This window comes from Tetrao urogallus (genome assembly GCF_951394365.1).
Source record: "Tetrao urogallus genome assembly, chromosome: 7".
In the NCBI taxonomy this organism is placed as follows: Eukaryota; Metazoa; Chordata; class Aves; order Galliformes; family Phasianidae; genus Tetrao; species Tetrao urogallus.
Window position 1 is genome coordinate 42590378 of NC_136820.1, and position 19916 is coordinate 42610293.

The following is a 19916-nucleotide window of genomic DNA, read 5'->3' on the forward strand; positions in this document are numbered from 1 at the left end:
GCGAGCTGTGTTTCAGACAGCCATGCACAGCTGTCACACCATGAAATGAGGAGAGACTGCATGAACCAGTGAATTATGACCACGAAACTATGTGTGGGGCTGTTATCAGCTTCAGTGTGTTGGAAATGATAGTGGCAATGTTAGAATATCGCAGAGTTTGCACCAGATGTTTCCCACAAATGTTCACACAGAAACAGAAAGAACACGGATATGCAGGTTTGTCAGGACCTATTGAACCAATATGAGGTTGACAGTTTCCTGGATTGCATCATTACCAGTAGCAAGATGTGATGTCACCACTGTGAGAAATCCATGAAGTGGTGATATGTGAATTCCCCATCAAAGAAGAAGTTTGAGATGAAGCCTCTAGTGGGTAAAGTGACGTGTGCTGTCATCTGGGATGAGAAAGGAGTGATCCTTATGGATTTCCTGGAACCTGAACAAACCTTCAACTCTGATCACATCAGAACACTGACTAAGCTGAAATCTCAAACTTCCAGAGTCAGGCAGCACTGCCATCACAGCAGCACTGATGGATCACATCTTCTGGTGCAGATTTTTATGAGCACAGCATGCAGGCTCATAAAAATTGCTGGCACAGATGCATAGCTAATAGTAGTGACTATGTTTTAAAGTAGTGTTTTGTAGCTGAGACCTTGCTCTATCAAATAGTGTTTTTGTGCTCTATCTGTTGTAGTTTCCATGAAAATAAATAGGAGGCATTACTTTTAAAGCAACCTATGTATATCCGTAGACTCACAGGATGGCTTGAGTTGGAAGTGACCTTAATGATCATTCAGTTCCTGGTTTCCATCCACCAATTCAGGCTGCCCAGGGCTCCATTTAACCTGGCCTTCAGCATCTCCAGGGATGGGGCACCTACAGTTTCTCTGTGCAGTCTGTTCTACTGCCTCACCACCCTCATAGTGAAGAGTGTCTTCCATATATCTAAACTAAGTCTCCCCTTCTTCAGTTTAAAGCCATTACCCCTATCTGATCACCACACTTCTTGTTGGAGTCCCGCCCCAGCTTTTCTGTGCACCTCCTTTTAAATACTGAAATGTTGCTATAAAGTCTACCTGGAGCCTTCTCTTCACTAGTCTGAACAAACTTAGCTCTCTCAGCCTGTTTTTATACGAGAGTTTTCAGATGTACTTAGGTAATCTTAGTGCAGCTTTGTTCATTGTTTATTTCTCCTATTCTAGATGTAGAGTTCCCTCTGCATAGGGCCTGATCCGTGGGTTTGGTGAGCACTTATGCAAAATATATATGAACTGCATGTGAATGTATGAAGTATTATGGAACACAGAGCGATTTCAAACTGGATACCCAGAACCAATAAGTGCGTTTTGATATAAATATCCCTGTGCCTTAAATCACCTTTTTACAAGAGAGAACAATGTCTACTCGTATCATAGGCAGGATATGAAATTCATTAAAATTTTGGAGTGGTTGTATACTGGAATGATACTGAAGAAGGAAATGAAAATACTGAAAATTATTAGTCTGTCCTCGTGCTGATTTCTGTCACCAGAAAGGCTTTGCGTAATGTGAGGGAAATGAGGCCAATGGCCTCATAGACAGCAAGAGCACTGTGCAGCTCTTCAGGAGTGGTGAACTGCTGAGTACCCTGAGTGGAGTCTCTTAGAAAAATACAAATTCAACATATATGCACAAGACTGAGTTGAATAGTCAACCTTAGCCCTGTCTTTTCCTGCCCATCTTAATGCTCCATTTTCCAACAGCAGTCCAGTAATTACAAGGTTCCTCAAGAACAGTTTGTGCCAGCAAAGAGAAGCAGGTAAGTCCCACAGGATGCTTACAAAACTTCCCTTGGGAAGTACCAGCTGACTTTTCCTTCACCCCAGATGTAGGATGGGAAGTCAAATCCCTCCTACCTGTTGCAGCATTTCACCTATGTGCTTTCTCCTTCTGGGCTTTCTCCTTTTGGGCTGTGCACTGTGAATGCTGTCATGTCTCTATTCCAGTAAATACTTCATAGGAAATAATTCATCATTCAGCATTCATCAGAGCTGAGATAGGAATCCCTCCCTTGGGAAAGCAACAGCTGCTAAGATGCTGTGTGATGCTCAGTCAATGGCCCAATGAATATTTAACTGGGCCATATGAAGAGGAAGAGTTTCATCAGAATGGACTGAGAGGCCTCAGCTCTGGTGGCTTCAGCTACTGGGCAGGAAGGATTATTCTGGTCCCATAGGTGGAGGAGCTCTTTGGTCCCATGCCATGCAGGCAACTGCTCCAAGTACTGAGCTGCTAGATGGAAAGGGGCACAAGCATCTTGTCCTTTGAAAAAAAACAGACTTCCTTTGCTTCCCTAAACAAAAGGTGTAACTATCTCATTTGAGAATAATATTTATCTGTGAACCCTACATGCAAATAAATTCCCCTGTGCTAATGACTCTCTGAATGAGGCAAGCACAAAGCCATACCCATAGCTGACATCTAGTACTCAGTAAGCTGAGCAGATCCAGTGGCATATTAGCTGTGAACCTTTCAGTCTGGCTGTTTTTGTATCCCAAAACGCTTAATCCAAAGTTGGGAAACACCCTCAGCAGCAGGACATCTGAGAAGTAATTTTTGCAGTGACATTGCCTAACTCCCTTCGGTTACTCTAGCCCAAGGATTACAAAAAGTGGATATTTAGGGATAGGCAAGATTTAGTCCACAGGTTATCAGGCAGCATTTGCAGGGATATCTGCATGAAAGTAAGATACTTTCTTAGGTTAATGTAAGATACAAGGTTGCTCATGAGAAACCTTTTCTGAAGTGTATTTAAACGATGCACTTCAAAGCATGCTGGTTCTTCTGAGAGGAAGAGAAAGAGGAGGAGAAAAAGGAGGAGAAAATCTCCAAAGCGATATATGGAAATAAGAGGAAAGGCTCTTTGCTCCTCTTGCATAAATGCACCTGACTGACACAAGAAAGAAACAGCAGACAACAGAAGCAGCTCAGAGCTCTCAGCCGAAGCTTTCTGTGGAAGTAATAACACATTGGGTTTAACCTGAACTCAAATTTTCCTATCAATCCAGTGTTTTTTTCTCATGACCTTTCCAGCTTGTATCATACATATTATACGTATCAGTACTTCAAGATGCTGCAGATATACCCTTCTTAAGATAACTGAGTACTAACAGTAGGTGGGGATACAATGCAGTTATTCTGTAGCATTTGCAAACAATCCGAAGCCAGTCTGACTTGCTATTAATTTTAATTAAGGCTTGCAATGAAAACAAACAGAACAGTGAAAAGCAGGGGCAAAAATGAATGCATAGGTCATGCTTTTAGTTCGCTTTAGGCAGTAATCTGAAAGCTTGTTTTGGCATTGCAGGTGGAACACACAGACCAAAGTTTAATCTCTACTGCTTGTTTTTCTCTGAAAAATTATGTCTTCTGTTTTTCATTAGCCTCAGTGAAAGAAAATTCTAACTGTTTTTGTAACCATTTCAAGCATTAGTCTACAAATCAATTTTAAATATATATCCATTCATTCAAGATTTCTAATTCGTGCATCTTATTTTTAAAGGAAAGGCAATAGTGGATGCTGATATTCCTTTAATTAAACTTTCACCATAGGTGTAAAAGAATGTCTCTGATGTGCTCTTCCTGGAAGCTAAATTGTGACCATCTTTCTCTGTGGAACCAAACTTGAGAGAAAGGATACAAGCAGTTTCTTGCTCTTGCAGCTACACATACTTTGCTCCATAAACAGGAGACAGTGAGTTTCTGTCTGTCCATTGCCCAAGGTTGCAGATTTTAGCATTTTAAAATGTACCAATAGCTTACATCTTTTTCACTCCAGCTGTGTAGAAGGGAACAATAGTTTTCTTCTATAATAAGAATGATATCCTCTTTGTTCCATGGCACTGCCCCTCCTGTACAAAAGCCTCCAGAATACATAAATGCAGGACCAGGAAATGCGACTAGCACTGACTGAGGGACGGTAGAAAGATTCATGTGGATAAAGGTGCAGAGAAGCACTGTGCTAGAAACAGTTCTATTTTCTGAAGGTAGATGCTGTTTTGCTTTGTGCCTTAATGCAGATTGTTGTATGCAGCATTTCTCCTGTCTGCTTATTCATGCTTGTCAGATATCTGATGATAAATACAACGTGGTTTATCCCTAGATCTCCAGCAGTGTTAAACCTCTAACTAGAGGCAAAGCTGCAAGGGGGAGAAAAAAAAAGAAGAGAGGAAGTTACTGGATGCACAGTAGACTCAGTAGCCTCTCCCAGTTCACAATTCTTTATTCCCTTATGTCATATATGTCACAGAAGACTATATTAAATGACAAAAGTGATAATAAATAGAAAGCTATTTCTAAAATACTTTTTCTTTCATATTGTTACTTTGAATACAATTTTCAGAGACCACCAGAAAACCAGAAATTGACGTGAAAACTTAGGGAATATGAACAGTAAGTCACAAGATAATTGCAGCCTCTGGAAAATAGCAGTCTTTCAGTGCTGCATATTGTGTTCTTCTTACCAATAAGAATTTTTTGTTAACAATTGCATTAAAATATCACCCCACTCATGTTCTGAAGCAGCACTCAAGGCTTAGCAATTGCTGAATTTTTAATTACATGATTTTATTATTTCTTCACTATCTTTAATTTTTTTGCTTATGTGTAGGAAAGTAAGAGATAAATATATTAATTGAATGAAAGAGCATTAAATGAATGAAGGAGCAGTTTAAACTTGTTTGCAGGTATTTGCATGTGTCTGTCTTTCATCTAACAAATTGAATACTTCATGAAGAAAGAAAATGTGAAGAGACAGCCACATGTTACTTCCCACAACTGTGCGCTGTATGATTTGGTAGCACATTCTGGCAGTAGAACCCCTCACTTATGCAAACTGCCCCCCACAAAGCTAAAAGGAACCAACTTCTGAATTAAATTGCTCTTTGCTGTCTCTTTTGCAATTTTTCATTTTTCAGCAGTGTTCCTGGTGAGGTATTGGCACAGGCTGACCAGGGAGGTGGAGAAGTCACCATCCTTGGAAGTGTTCAATAAACGTGGAGATGTGACACTGAGGAACTTGGTTAATGGGCATTGTGAGATTGGGTTTATGGTTGGATTTGTTTATCTTAATGGTCTTTTCCAACCTTAATGATTCTATGAATATATATGTATTGCCGTGATACATCAAATAATGATAATTCATAATACTTACATCAATACAAACTCAGCTTACCTTATGCTTTGTCTCCATAGTAAAGTAGTTTTATAATCACATCAATACTTTATTTAAAATAGAATGAACCATTTCAGGATCCTGTAGATCAGTTCTGTAGGGTCTCATGTTTGTTTTAACTTGCATGCAGGCAAATTCAGCTGAATCAAGAAATGTGTAAAACACAGTAAGGGGTCTCAACCCACAGATTTCATTAGCTTAATTTCCTCCACCTAGGCCTGTGCAGTAGGCCACACATACTCAAGTTTGCTTTTCAGACCATGTCTTGTAAGGCAGGGACTGAAACTTCTAAGCACTGGTCCCACAGTCCCCAAAAATCTGGTGCAGAGAGCATTGAGCACCAGACCAGTGTCTCCCACCTTGGTGAGTCATTTCCTTCATTTATGATGGTGATAGTAATCTATAGCTATTTTGGCGTATGCTGTCTGTGTATCTACTTGATGAGGATATGTTTACAAATCACAAGGTTTCTAACATGATACCAAATATTTTAACAGTAATTAGAGCATATGCTGACATCGAATTTTAACTGAAACAACTCTGTTGTAAAGACTTCAGTCTGACAGCAGTGGAAATCTGACATTTATCCAGGCTCTGTGCTGTTTGAAGCTACTGGCCATTAGAGCTGAATGGTCGTGCTGCCTCGCTCAGCCTGTCCACTTCCCAGAGGTGTTTCAAGAGCATGAAGGCATTTCTTTTCCTCTTTTTGTTTGTTTGTTTGTACAGAGCCCAGTAAGCTATATGGCTTTCCTTGGGAAATAAAAAGACTTGCAAGCATAACATTTATTCATCCCTGACATTTCAAATCTATGTGTTGGTGGTTAAACATTTAGTTACATGGCTATTTTTCTAATGAACTGCCTTACTTAAAAATGAACAATAAAATGCCAGCCTGCCTTAACTGCTGTATTATGGTTAAATTCCCAGGTGAAATATGTGTAACTCTTGCTGACTTCAGTTGGAGCAGCGTACATCTGAGGGCAAAATTTGCCTCTTACGGATTGATTGTCAGATGTTTGCTGCTGTGTGCCAGATATTCAAAGGCACTCAGCTCCCAGCTACTCTTGTAATGAAGCCTCTGGCTGAATTTTCACTGTCTTTTTGTGAATCTCTCACACATTGTGTAAATAAAAGTGGGCCTGAGTCCTTATGTTTACTGGGAAGTAATTTATTCTCAGGAGCAGTCCCAATGTGTATCTTGATCCTATTGAGATGATTAAGTACTTATTAACATGAGTAAGAGTTACAGATTAGAGCATTCTGTTGACAGTTTAGAAAATCATAAGTCACAATTTATATTAAAGTCAACGGGAAGAGATAGGAGCAGGAAGCATTCATTAGAGATGCAGACTGTACTGGGGTCACCTGTAGCCTGTGTTGGCCGAAGCCAAGGTGTGATTTTTAAATTGCATCTTTGTTTTTGAGGGTATCGCTTCACACTTGCAATGAATTGTGCCCGCAGTTTTGAACTAACAAGGTATTTCTCTGTCTCTCAGCTTTTTATCATGGGCAGTAAATCTCACTTGCCAAATTAGAAAGCAATTTAAGAATGAATTTAAAAGAGAATATTGGCAGAGTGCTTTATTTTATTGCTAAAATTGAACTTCTCTTCGGGCTACACCACTCTCAGCCAGCTATCTGCATTTTCTTTCCCCATATTTACTGTTGTGGGAGTGATGGTCTTGATGCTCGGCGCTAGTTTCCAGCTGCTTTTTGGTTGCATAGTAGTGGTTTCAAGGAGTGAGAAAGCTTATGGCTGGGAAAGAATAGCATGGCAGCACAGCATAGCATAGCATAACACAGTGTAGCACAGAATAGAGTAGAGTAGAAAAGAATACTTGATCTAGCAGCTGGCAACCCTTCCTGTGTCGGGGGGGTTAGAACTTGATGATCCTTGAGGTCCCTTCCAACCCAAGCCATTCTATGATTTCTATGATAAGTAGAGTAAAATAATTTACCTGGAAGGGATCTACAAAGATCATCAAGTCCAACTGCCCAACTATTTTCGAGCCAACCAAAAGGTAAAACATGTTATTAAGGGCATTATCCAAATGCCTCTTAAACACAGACAGGCATGGGGCATCATCTGTCTCTCTAGGAAGAATGTTTCAGTGTATGACCACCCCCATGGTAAAGAAATTTTTCCTAATAGGAGAATGGGATTGTGATTCCTGCACCAATGCTGGTTATGTTTTTGGAGATCTGGACTCTGAGTGGTCTGCTTCAGATTTAGCCTAACAGCAGTATTCAGGCTCTACGGTTGAGCTGCAGTTTGAAAAAGTTTCCATGTGTATTGCATGAATTTAGCAGTTTTATAAAATAGACTTTTAAAATGGTAGGCATCCATCTGTCAGACTCACCACCCATATTGAGTAGCAAGGTCTTTTTGACATTGTTGCAGTGTAAATTAATTTGTCTGGAAAATTGTTTTAAATTATAAAAAGGGAGATTTAGATTAGAGATTAGGAGTAATTTTTTTAGTCAGAGGCACAGGATCAGTTTACTCACAGAATCTGTGAATACCCCATTCCTGGATGTGTTCAGTGCCAGGTTGGGTGGAGCCCTGGGCAGCCTGATCTGATGAGTGGCAACCTTGCCCACAGCAGGGGGTTGGAACTGGATGATGATTAAGGTTCCTTCCTACCAAAGACATTCTGTGATTCTATGACAAATGTTTATTGTATTTCTTATTGATAGGAAACCAGCAAACATGGAATGTTAATTTCTTTTTGGGTCTAGTCATCATCTACTTATCAAGTGAGGTGCCACTCAAACATCAGTTGATGGAGCCAGGCAGATCTGTGAACCAGACAGACTTATGCTGGATGCACTTACAGAAGAGAAGGTTGTTTCCACACTTAGTCATTCATACATTTTCACGAAAGTCTCCCTGAAAAGCTAAGAAATGCCATATGGTTGCTTATCTTGAACTAGAAATAATGTAATCAAAGCTTGTTGAACATGAGATCTCAGACCTCAAAAGGTTTGAATTTATCCAAAGAATGTGTATGTTTATGCACACATACTTATAAAAGGCTGCATTATATCCCATGACTCAAAGCTGAATACCTTGAATTGAGGGGGTAAATACCTTGAACTGAATATTACATTTGTGTATCTTTTTGTCACGTCATGTATATACATGTTGTAAAGAAATACACAGACATACAAATCCCGTGTCACACAGTCATAGATAGTGTTATATTAGTCCCATGTGAGTGTAGTTCAATTTATACTATACATGAAGGCAAAAATCAAAAGCATATCATGTGATTGTTAGAAGACTTAGATTAGCCCATTCTAGACATATGGTCAGGGAGAAAGATGTACGGATCTGGGCAGCAGCTGAGGATATTATTTCAGAGTTTAAGCGTAACAAAAGAGGCCACAGTGAAACCTTAGAGACCTAACTTCAAAACAAAATTATTAATAGCCAAGAGGGTAAAAGCTTTAGTGAAATTCAGAATCTAGTTCTAAATAGGATCTCCACTTCAAGAATGAATAATAGATGGAGTCCAACTGTTCTGTGGTTGGGACCAAATTAGTGATTCATTGATTGTAATCAAATGCAGCTGCTTGTAATCAAAGCATAGGTTTTGATAGGTCATTATCAAATTATATGCTAATTTTCTGTGTATATAAAGAGCAGAGATGGAGCTTGTCAAAAAAAGTCTTGATGATGCAAAACACAGTTTTGTGAGAAGTTTACCTTTGTACTTCCTTTCTTATCTCTCCTTTTTTTTTTTACCAGTCAGTATTTTCTGGTCCAATAATTAGTCTGAGTTTTGTGGGAGCTAATTGGAAATTTCACCAGCATTTGGGTTTGTGCAGCATGGTACATTAATGCAGTTGAAAGAAGAGGAGATCTTAGCCCTTCTTCTTCCTGTTAGCATTATTAGCTCAGAATGAATGCTGTTATAGTTGAACATAAATTTGTGAGTCTGAATATTGTGGAGTGCTTATGCAAGTTTTTTCAGATTCACCTGTTTGAAGTTTAAATGCTGAAGTGAAATGGCAGTAGTTAGTCTGTAATAGTTGATGAATGAGAACTACAGCTATTCAGAAACTAAAAATGAGATGACTTTCTAAGTGGTTAAATTTACATACACATGTGGCAGTACCTTGTCAGTAGGTCTTGAAATTACCGGAGCCAAAGCTCTATACAAAAATTATTCCTCTGCTGGTATCAAAGATCTCATATATAATCATAGTAACATATTTAAAGTTCAAAACTTTCCTGATACATCTTTTCCTCTGGGAAAAAGAGAGATCATTTTGCCCATTAATTGCTAGGAAGCAATTGTTAGTGTCATCCCTTGATAGGATGTATTTGATTATCTCCTCACTTATTCTGAACCAGCTCTGTGAACCAGAAGGTCACTCTCAAGTTTGAACTTCGGCTGTGCTACTTAAACAGAGATGTTGAAAAAGACAACTGGATGTTTGTGATCTCTTAGTCTGACTTCATGACAGATAAACCAGTTCAGTGGAAATTAGGTTAAGTTCAATGGATTTTAAGGGCATATATCTATCTCTTTTTACCATACTTTTCATTCGGTGTTGATCCTGAGTTTGCAATCTGTAGTTCCTCTTCATTCCCTACTTGCATTTAGGTGATCAAGAGAACTTTTTCCATATCAGTATAGCCAGGAGGCTTACTTTTCCTAGCCTCCAGCCTTGTGTGTTATTTGTAGAAACACTGATGTGTTGACACATTAAGTTGGTCTTCTACTTTTGTGATTTTTTTGTAACTGGTGTAATTCTTACTCTGGGGATGCTCTTGTAGAAGTGTTTCTGATATCAAAGGATGTCTGCAACGTGATGGGCACTGCAGAGAAGAAATCAGAGCACTCTTGCTCTGACATGTAGCTCCAATATGGGCATGTCTGAACTCTGAGAATAAGCTTGCAGAATAAATGATTGAAAGGCTTTAGAGGGAAGTTCTGTTTTTCCACTTGTAGGGTTTTGCATCCAGGCTGTTGAAAGACCTGTTTTGGGTTGGAGATTCATGATCCTTGAGGTCCCTTCCAACCCAAGCCATTCTATGATTTCTATGATAAGTAGAGTAAAATAATTTACCTGGAAGGGATCTACAAAGATCATCAAGTCCAACTGCCCAACTATTTTCGAGCCAACCAAAAGATAAAACACGTTATTAAGGGCATTATCCAAATGCCTCTTAAACACAGACAGGCATGGGGCATCATCTGTCTCTCTAGGAAGAATGTTTCAGTGTATGACCACCCCCATGGTAAAGAAATTTTTCCTAATAGGAGAATGGGATTGTGATTCCTGCACCAATGCTGGTTATGTTTTTGGAGATCTGGACTCTGAGTGGTCTGCTTCAGATTTAGCCTAACAGCAGTCCCTTCCAACCCTTGCCATTCTGTGATTCTGTGATTCTGTCCCAGAGTCCCAAAGGAAATCAGCTGTTCAGGCATTGGTACTGGTATGTGATGTTACAAGCATCCCCCATGACTTAGAATAATCCGTTCCTGCCCCTCCATGGCAGAGTATGATCTGAACTCATATTCAGCATCTTCCTACCACATAAACATTTCTCTATCTCTAGAAATAATCCTAGTACTGTAACACGTATTTCTAGTTCGTCTTTTCCTCTGAAAATGTCCCAGGTCTTGCAACCATTATCACCTATCAGTATTCATCTGTAATGCAAACACATTTCAGATTATGCCATGGTTTCTGAATGGAAAACCAGGAAGAGAAGAGAGGATTCTATTCTCACTAATCATGAATATTGGAATTAGGGTAGAAAATGTAGACAAAAGTACCAAAAGCTGTTGCGCTGGTTTGGTTGTTTTTGCAGTTGTGTGGGGTTTTTTTTCCCTTGTAAGGAATTTAAGATAGTTTTCTTCAATGAGGCAATTTAAGATTACTATCTTACCATATTGAAGATAATTAATATATTATTTCATCAGTTTAATTAAAGTAATCTCCATATGGCTCAGAGTATTTATAAATGTAGACGGACAGACGATAGCAATGCAGAAAAATAAGTGCAATCTCAAAGAGCTAATTGTCTTTGCTGCTTGTAGACCATGCTCATTAGAAATGTGGCATACCCTGTAAGCCTGTTAATTGTTTCCATTGTTTGTTTCTAAAATATTTTTAGCCCAGCTGTTGTGTGACTTTTTGATTTTTGGCCAGTATGACAGGGAACAGTCTTAGATTATATTACAGTATTTTATTTCCAAAGTGAACCAGGAAGTACACTAAACTATTTTTTTTTCATGAAAACTTTCTAAAGTAAAATAAAGTTTAATGTATTTATGCTGTTTTCTTGCTCAGTTCCACACCAAATATTCCTCAGTTTTGGCTATCTTATGGTAAGGAATGCATCTGATCGTCTAGCTCTGTGAAAACTGATGGTCTAGTTACTTCCATCATGTGCATGAAAAGTTAATGTGGAGAAAACAGAACCATAACTCAGTGAAAACTTGAAGTGGTTCAATCAGAACTGAAATTTTGTGATTCCAGTGGACAGGCAAGGCATAGCTGAGGGATGGACAAAGTAGACAAAGAAACCAAAGGACTTTTATTTCCTCTAGCAGTGGCTCCACCTATGTATGAGATAAAGATACGAACTCCAGTAAAGAATAAGAAACACAAACTCAGCTTAACATATTTCTTTACTACAAAGGTTTTCTTTGAGGGGGGGAAAAAAAAAAAAGAGGGAGTGAGAGAGAAAGAGAAATGATACCATCTCTCATCTTTTTCTAGTCTCAGCATTAAGCCATTATAATTGCTTAAGTGAAGGTGAACAGCACACCAGGCCAAGCCATACGTTTTGGCTTCCTGTTCTGCTGACTGATGCGTTGTTATTTGAAGTGCTGCGTACCTCATTATGTGCAGTTAATAAAGTAGCATTGTGGGCAGAGCTGCACTGCCCCCAAATCTGTGGAGCAGGTTAAAAAGTGGACCAGCACTGAAAAGTTGTGAAGCAGAGAAAACAATCTGTAAAAATTGACAGTGAATAACAATGCTAGCCTTGGATGCTCTGTGTTGCCCCATTTTCTGCTCCAAACCACAGCCGAAACAGCCTATTCTTATTTTTTATTTCTTTATATAGTCACGCTGGCATGTTGGCACATTTCTTCACTTATTTGTGAAATCATTCAAATATTCATGCTGGGACTGCAAGAATAAAATGTCATTTTCATTTTCTAGGTGAAAATGTCTTTGTAATAAACAGATAAAGTTGAAATTTATACCTAGCTTCACAGAAGAAGTAAAATATTTCCTATCAGATTGGAGTTTGATAAAACCTTTACAGAAATGCTGTGTTCCAGAAATGCACTAATTGTTGGAGAGGCTGTGGTGGGACACAGAAATAAGGAGAAACTTTAACAATTTTCACACAAAACAAAGAGATTTCACATAATGGCTGTAGCAGAATATTCAGAGCTTTCTACATCTTCACAAAGAAATAACTAAAAAGTAGAAGTTCACAGGACTCATGTCCCCTGCGGCGGCGGCCATGCCAGTCTCAAGATTAGCAGCACATTCTGGTGGGCTGCTGGAAGAGCTTAGTTTTCTTTCCTTGGCCACTTCAGTTGGCTTTCCTATTTGTATGCAATATGCTTTGACTTCTGCATGCACTAAGATGCAGAAGGGCTTGGGGTTGCCCTGCAGCAGATCTCAGAAGTACCCGAGCCCTAATGCTCTCAGCCTCGTGTTGTGACGTCCCCACACACTACATTGGCCCTTGCTGTGGGGTCTGACATCCTCTGCCAGTGGAAAGCAGGATGCTGATGAGTATGGCAGATGAGCTGGAGCTTTGCCTCTGACTCTATGCAGTCCTTTTTCCCTGCTACCCATACTGGCACAGACACTGAGCAGTAAGTTCCAGGTAGTCCAGATGTTTCCTGATTAAAAAACTACCAAAATGTGCCTAGAAACACAGCCATCCTATGAAAAATCCAAGTCTTTGAAACTTCAGTGGGCTTGCAGATCTCATTTTAAGGATCCAGGTTGACAATTTTGAAGACAGCTGGATCCAGAAGTGTGAGCAAAAGGGTTACTGGAAGAAAAGAGGAGCATTTGTGGAAGTACTTATGGTAAAAAGCTCTTGTCCATGATTTTATTTACAGATGAGTCTGATCTGTTGTCTTTACTTCTTATTTGTCCTACAGGCCTCCTTTATACAGCAAAAAATGGTTAAGGCATAAGCAATCAGTTAAACAGAACTAAATTAAAGTTGTTTACAAAAAAAGTCGTAATACGCATTTGATTATTCAGCTTCGGTTGAACAAATATTTAGGGCAGCATTCAAGCTTTCATTGTTTTTATGACCAGTGTGTTTGCTGCCATGAACTCAATCACAGCACAATAGGAGGTGAGACTAAATGTTTTGACACATAACAAGTAATAATGATAAAAGAATTGACACTCTACACAGCGCAGAGGCTGTTACATTTTTAAATGCAAAATTAATTTAAAGATTGATTGAAACTTTCTCCCTTTCTTCTAGTAATGGAATTAGCGTATTATTGTGGACCTTCTGCCTCTGTTTGTCTTGCGTGTGGCATCTGCAGTGAGTTCAGCAGTGCTTAAAAGCACATTTAGATTTGAGCTTCACAATAACCTTTGTGAATACTTTTTTCCCTTGAAACTTCACAATGAATTTGATAGTGGAGATGGAGGAGGAGAGGGAGGAGGGGTTGCATTAGAGCTTCAGAGGATTCTGAAGGGCTCTGTTTATCCAGAGCCCAGGTAAATTGCTAGAGATTTAGCACACAGCTCATGCCATTTGGCTGAACGTGACCTTGAGAGGACACCCAACTCTGGTGTGAGAGGGGTAATTTTGTTTCATGCACTAGTCAATCTTGTGGCTGTTTCTCCAAAAGCAAGCAAATGTGCTGACGGAAATGTGTGACAGTGCTGTGAGACAGCCCACAAAATTGTAAGGGTTGATTATTAATTAAAGCTGTAGTACTACAGTGCAAAATTATTTCTGCTTGTTTTTAGGGGGGCTATGTTTGCTGGGATAGCACAGTTCAGATCTTGCACAAATGGCTATTCACCTGCAGAAGCAATCATCCTTACATGGCAGCTCATGCTTTTTTGCACATCTTCTTACGAGAGGCGCTGATGAAATATCCACGTGCTGGAGGGCTGTTAGAAAAGATCTGTGTTTGACAAGGCGAGTTTTTTAGCTCTTGGGTATTCCTGCAGTTTTAACTAAATCAGACTTGTAGGGCCCTCCTAATTGCTTCGCCAGCTTCAATCCGCAGCCACAAATGGAAGCGCTCTGCTCTAATTCCTACTCTGAATATCAACAAGTTGTGAAAGGTTTGTATGGGAGAAGGCTGGCAGTGTCAGGATTAGGCAGCTCTCAGGAGAGCAGCCTGAGGCTGCGGGTCACAGCTACAAGGGATATTCCCCCATCATCAGTTTTGACGTGTTAATGCTCTTGTTCATTTCTTGCATTGCAATTAAAAATAATAACAAGAGAAAGAACAGCAGTAAATAATGCAGTGCTTAAAGTAATGAAATCAAATGCATCTGAATCTGCTACCCTTGTCAGGGAAAACTCAGATTAGCCAAAATCTGCTAATGTTTACTCATATTAGAGTAATCTCAAAATTTCAGTATTTTTTCTTAACTGAATAAATTTATTTGTACTTCAGTTGGACTATAACAGGTCTACATGGAAAATGAAGATCTTATCGTCTCAATGACTTTTAAATGTCACTTCCAACCTAAATTATCCTATACTTCTATGAATGACACAATGAAGGAGTTCTTAGCATTCTTAGCATCAGATGAAAATAGATCCATTCATTACTATTTTTTCATTTAATTCCATTTGAGTGCCTCTGTGTAAGGCTTGGCGAGTATTACACCATTTTGACTTAATTGTATGAAATAAATTAGAACAAGATTCAATGCATAGGAATGTTTAATGCATAGGAAGAACTAATGGCACCATCTACCACTGTAGATGGTAAAGCTCCCCAGAACTGCATCATCTTTGCATTTTTCTATATATGAAGCAATCTTTAATTTGTCCAATCCAAATTTTTCAATAGAAATTATTTTACAGGCTGGATTTCATCAATAATGGTATCCTGGGCTCCATCCAAAGAGGGTTGGCCAGCAGGGATAGGAAGGTAATTGTCCCTCTCTACTCTTCCCAGGCCTCATCTGGAATACTGTGTCCAGGTCTGGAGCCCCCAGTATAAGAAGGACAGAGAATCACTGTGATTGTAGTTCCCTACGTTACCACAATGGAGCAAACCAGAAGCATGCTCAGCTCTGCTATGGCAGTCGCTCTTGTGAATTCTCTGACTTCACAGACGATGCAAGTTCCCTTCCCACACTTCCTCCCTGAGGATCTGGGCAAAATGTAAATAGTGAAAATACAATGTTCAGTAACTGCTTATCCAGGGAGCACCAGCTGAGGACTTGGTGAAAAAGTGGTTTGTGATCATGTAACTAATGACAGCAAATTTCAAACTGAAAGAGGGGAGATTTTGATTGGGTATAAGGAAAAAGTTTTTTACAATAAAGGGAAGTGAAGCATTGGCACAGGCTGTCCAGAGAGGTTGTGGATGCCCTGTCCCTGGAGACATTCAAGGTCAGACTGAATGGGGCTCTGAGAACCTAATTGGAACTGTATGTGTCCCTGCTCATTGCAGGGGGGTTCGACCAGATGGCCTTTAAGGATCCCTTCAAAATCAAACAATTCCATGATTCTAGGAAAGCAGAGGGAATTGAAAAACAGTAGCATTTCAAAAAAGAACTAGCACTTCAAAAATAAAAGAGGGATGGCTGTTTTAAGTAGCAAACTGTGTGGTTTTAAATAGCCAATAAACCTCTTCTCAGGCAGAACCCCTTTACCCAGGCTTGTGCGTTCTCTCCACAGCGTGTAGCTCAGCTGGGGTAAAGGCAGAGATGAAGTATGAGGAATGGAAAACATGCAAATAAAATTCCTGCATGTCCTTCAGACACTGCCTATGCAGCCTGTAATTTTTAGGGCAAAGGTTTGATTTCTGATACTTCCAGTGAAGTTTGAAACTGAAACAAACCCCGGCTCCTGTGGAGAAGAAAATGTGTCTGAGGAAGTTTATCCTTTTTAATCAATGCACCTAAGAAAAAGTGTTAGATCTAAAATGTATAGGTTTTGTCAGAACAGGCTTCTATAAAAATTCAATCCAGAGAATGCTTCTTTGTCTTTTTAATAAGATTTACTTTGGAAAATAAGTTTTTATAGGACTTTATCTCAGTCCTTGGAAACTAGACAGAACAGAAACGGCACTTGATAACCAAGATTTAGAATTGATTAAGTAGAAAAATATGATAGATTAGCTTTTCAGCTGAAGATAAATGAAATACAGAAGCTTAATATAGACCAGAATAATTATTTAAGAAGTATTATTTTAAAATATTTCATTGTTAAGTAGTTTAATTACATTTTACTTGGGAACAATTTCTACCCTCGTTCCTATGATAGTTTATTAACATATCATAGTGTATAAAAAAGAAAAAACAACCAGTAATTCCAACCAGAGCACCTGCCATCGAGTTATTTTTCTATTATTGATTTGTTTTATTGAAATAAACATCACAAAGGCTTTTTTTTATTTCAGTTGATGACATGTTCTGAAGAAGGGACTATTTCAAGGTAGTCTGCTGTAATATGTACTGGAAGTATTCCAACCAGACACACACACGTTTGTTTGTAAGTGTATGTACACACACATATAAATAGTGTTCTGAGAAGAGAGCATTCATTAATGCTCTGAAACCCAAGAGAGATGAGCATTTCTGTACTACACATTTATCTGTAAGGAAGTGACAATACAGCACCAACCTCTGCAAAGAGCATGATGCAGATCAGTGGCCATGGAAAGAAAGGCAAACTTTTCCATCAGATTCACTACATGTCCACTACGGCTTTCTCTCTCTGGAAAAAGAGTGACATCACAGAGGAACATACAAGATAATCTGGTCTGTGGTTGAATATTTGGTCTCTGAGTTTCCACGGGATCATGGGTGGTAAGATTTGAAATTTTGTCAGTAGTTTCATTGCTTGATGCCTAAAGGTGATTAGAATTTGGATTTGAGTCTCAAATATCCTCTGAAAATCAAGTGACCTGCTAAGTGCTTAGCTGTGAACTAAGCCCAATTTCTGTTACTCATGCTTGATGCCTACTGGCTACCAAACTTTAAAAGATTGTCTCAACATTAATAGACGTATGCAAACACAAATCTTGGTCTGCTGAGATTTTGTGTTCTTTCTCCTTTTAATGGGTGTTCAAACATCACATATAACCTTTTGTCCATCTCTTTCTTCACAGGGCTATATTTATAAATGGTTTCACCTTTAATATGGCCCTGCTTCCCTATTTTAGAGAACAGAAATGACTTATCAGCTTGGTAGCAGATCCTTATTTTTCTGCCTCCCACAATCCATCAGGAGAGGGTTAAGAAAAGGCCCAGTTATCTCATAGCAGTCAAATTCTTTGTACATCGTTGAGTTTTACATTGAACATCTCTGTGTGCTGTCAGCTGCAGAGAAAGAAGATTACACTGTCTGTCTGCTACATGAATGCCCTGTAAATGCTGCTTCAGTGCAAAAAGCCAGATTTCTAATCAGCGATGAAATAAACAGAAACTGCTAGTTATTTTAGCATTTGAATAGTCAAATTTGGTTGCTTTAATGTACAACAGCAATTTACTTAATGTATTAACAGACATCTAATAGGGGCAACAGCCAAAATGATAATATATTACCACCAAATGGTAATACAAACCCCACAGATGAGACAGGTTATGACAGTGTTAGCAAGAGCTGTTCTACGCAGTGGTTGCTCACCAGCATTTGCAGAGCAAACAGCGCCTCCAGAATCTATACTGATTGGGAACAACTCATCCCCTAGTTGGCAAGGAGTAAGGTTAGCAGGAATGGAGATACGCAAAATTCTTTATGGCTTTTAATGTTATTTTTTTCCAAGACAGCTGTAAACACCATCTTTCTGGGCACCACTAAATACAGATAGCAGAAAAGCTTTTGCCTGATTTGATAAAATACAACTGCATAAGGGGAAAAGTGAAGACATAATTTGGATTTGAGCTTTTAATCCATCAAGCTGCATCACAGTAAATGTGCACATGGTGCAGGTCAGCTGTGTATGGAAATGGCAATGCGGGGTGCAATCAGTAACTGGTCTTGAGTGTATCTGGTCTCCTAAACAATATGTATACAGGACAACATAAGGTTCTAATTAATTCTAAAGAAGAAAAGATCTGAATTAGGGCAGTGTCAATTTTGTATAGGAAACCCTTGTATCTTTCAAGAAGTGACAGGGATCTTTATGAAGTGATGCAACACTTTGAAAATCAGAATGAATATGCAGATTGCTTATTCTTCTGCTAGTGGGAATCATGATAGTATAGCCTGCATGGGGCTTTGTTTTCATAGTTGTGTACTGAAACAACCAAACTTCATAATTAGAGTAGAACCCACGGTCCCAGGCTTTTAAGAACCTGTCCTTAACTCTGTTGTTCATCGTATTTCCCCACAGACTCAATACTCACCAGCAACAGAAACTGTAATGCTGGCCATGGGGGCTTTTACAAATAATGGCACTTGTAATGTTCACAGCACAACAGCCTACTGCTAGAGATTTACTGCTGCAGAGATTCCCACCTCTACAAGCCCCTTTCCTATGGCATTTGTAAATATTACTGTTTAAAAATTAGTGTAGATGTTTAATAAAGTGCTACGAAGAGACTGTTTTAAACTTTGCAGAGAAAAATACCAGTTGCTTTGTAAAACATTTTTTACATAGAATACATACATTTTTACCTAACATATGCAGCTGTGACCACAGTTTCATGTCTCAGTTTAATACAAAGAAAATTCTGTGTGTCAGCAGCCATCCTTTGATGCTGTTTTGTTATTCCCACATCTTCCTTCAAAGCTTCCTTTTTCCTTTCAATGTGGGGAGTCTTCAAGCTTTTGGATATCTTGGTTTACTCCATTTCCCATGCAACACTGGAAACATTAAAAGAGGCTTACAAATAGGAGTGCCAAAATGCTTAATGACCAGGCATGTCTTGGCCACGGCCTGCGGGCCGCATGTGGCCCAGCACAGCTCACACTGCGGCCACTCTTTGACCCATGCCATCTTGGCAGAATCGTCTCTGCACAGCATGGCATGCACCCATCGCTCAGCACCAACCCACTGCTGCACTATTAACCTTATCTGGGCTAAACCCAGGCACGGGGAGAGCACAGTGCAGTGCCATCACAAGTCACGGCAAATGAGTTTATGGATTTTGATACACTGGCTAAACACAGTCTTGTGAACATCAAAAAAATATGCAGCTGTGCTTTCTGTTTTCGTAAAGGAGTTTGAGACCAGGATTCAAGGTTGCCAAAAAACCATCCATTTTTTGGTTCATTTGTGACACTGCGTGGTGGTTATGTCCTTGGTACAAGCAATTGTACTGTCTGTTCTCCCAGGTAGCTAGCAATAGGACAGGACATAATGGCTCTCAGTTGTGCCAGAGGAAGTTCAGGTTGGTTATTAGGAAAAATTTCTCCTCAGAAAGTGTGCTGGGGCTTTGGCACAGGCTGTCCAGGGAGGTGGTGGAGTTACTGGAGATGTTAAAGAAATGTGGAGATGTGGTGCTGAGGGATGTGGTTTGTGGGCATGGTGGGATGGGTTGA

At 39.4% G+C, this 19916-nt stretch overlaps 1 protein-coding gene across 1 annotated transcript in view; it reads left to right on the plus strand.

Annotated features, from left to right (window-relative positions):
* Positions 1-19916, plus strand: part of PTPRN2 (protein tyrosine phosphatase receptor type N2) — a gene marked incomplete at both ends in the record, with an annotated part of 620206 nt that overhangs the window by 425458 nt on the left and 174832 nt on the right. The window lies entirely within an intron of this gene.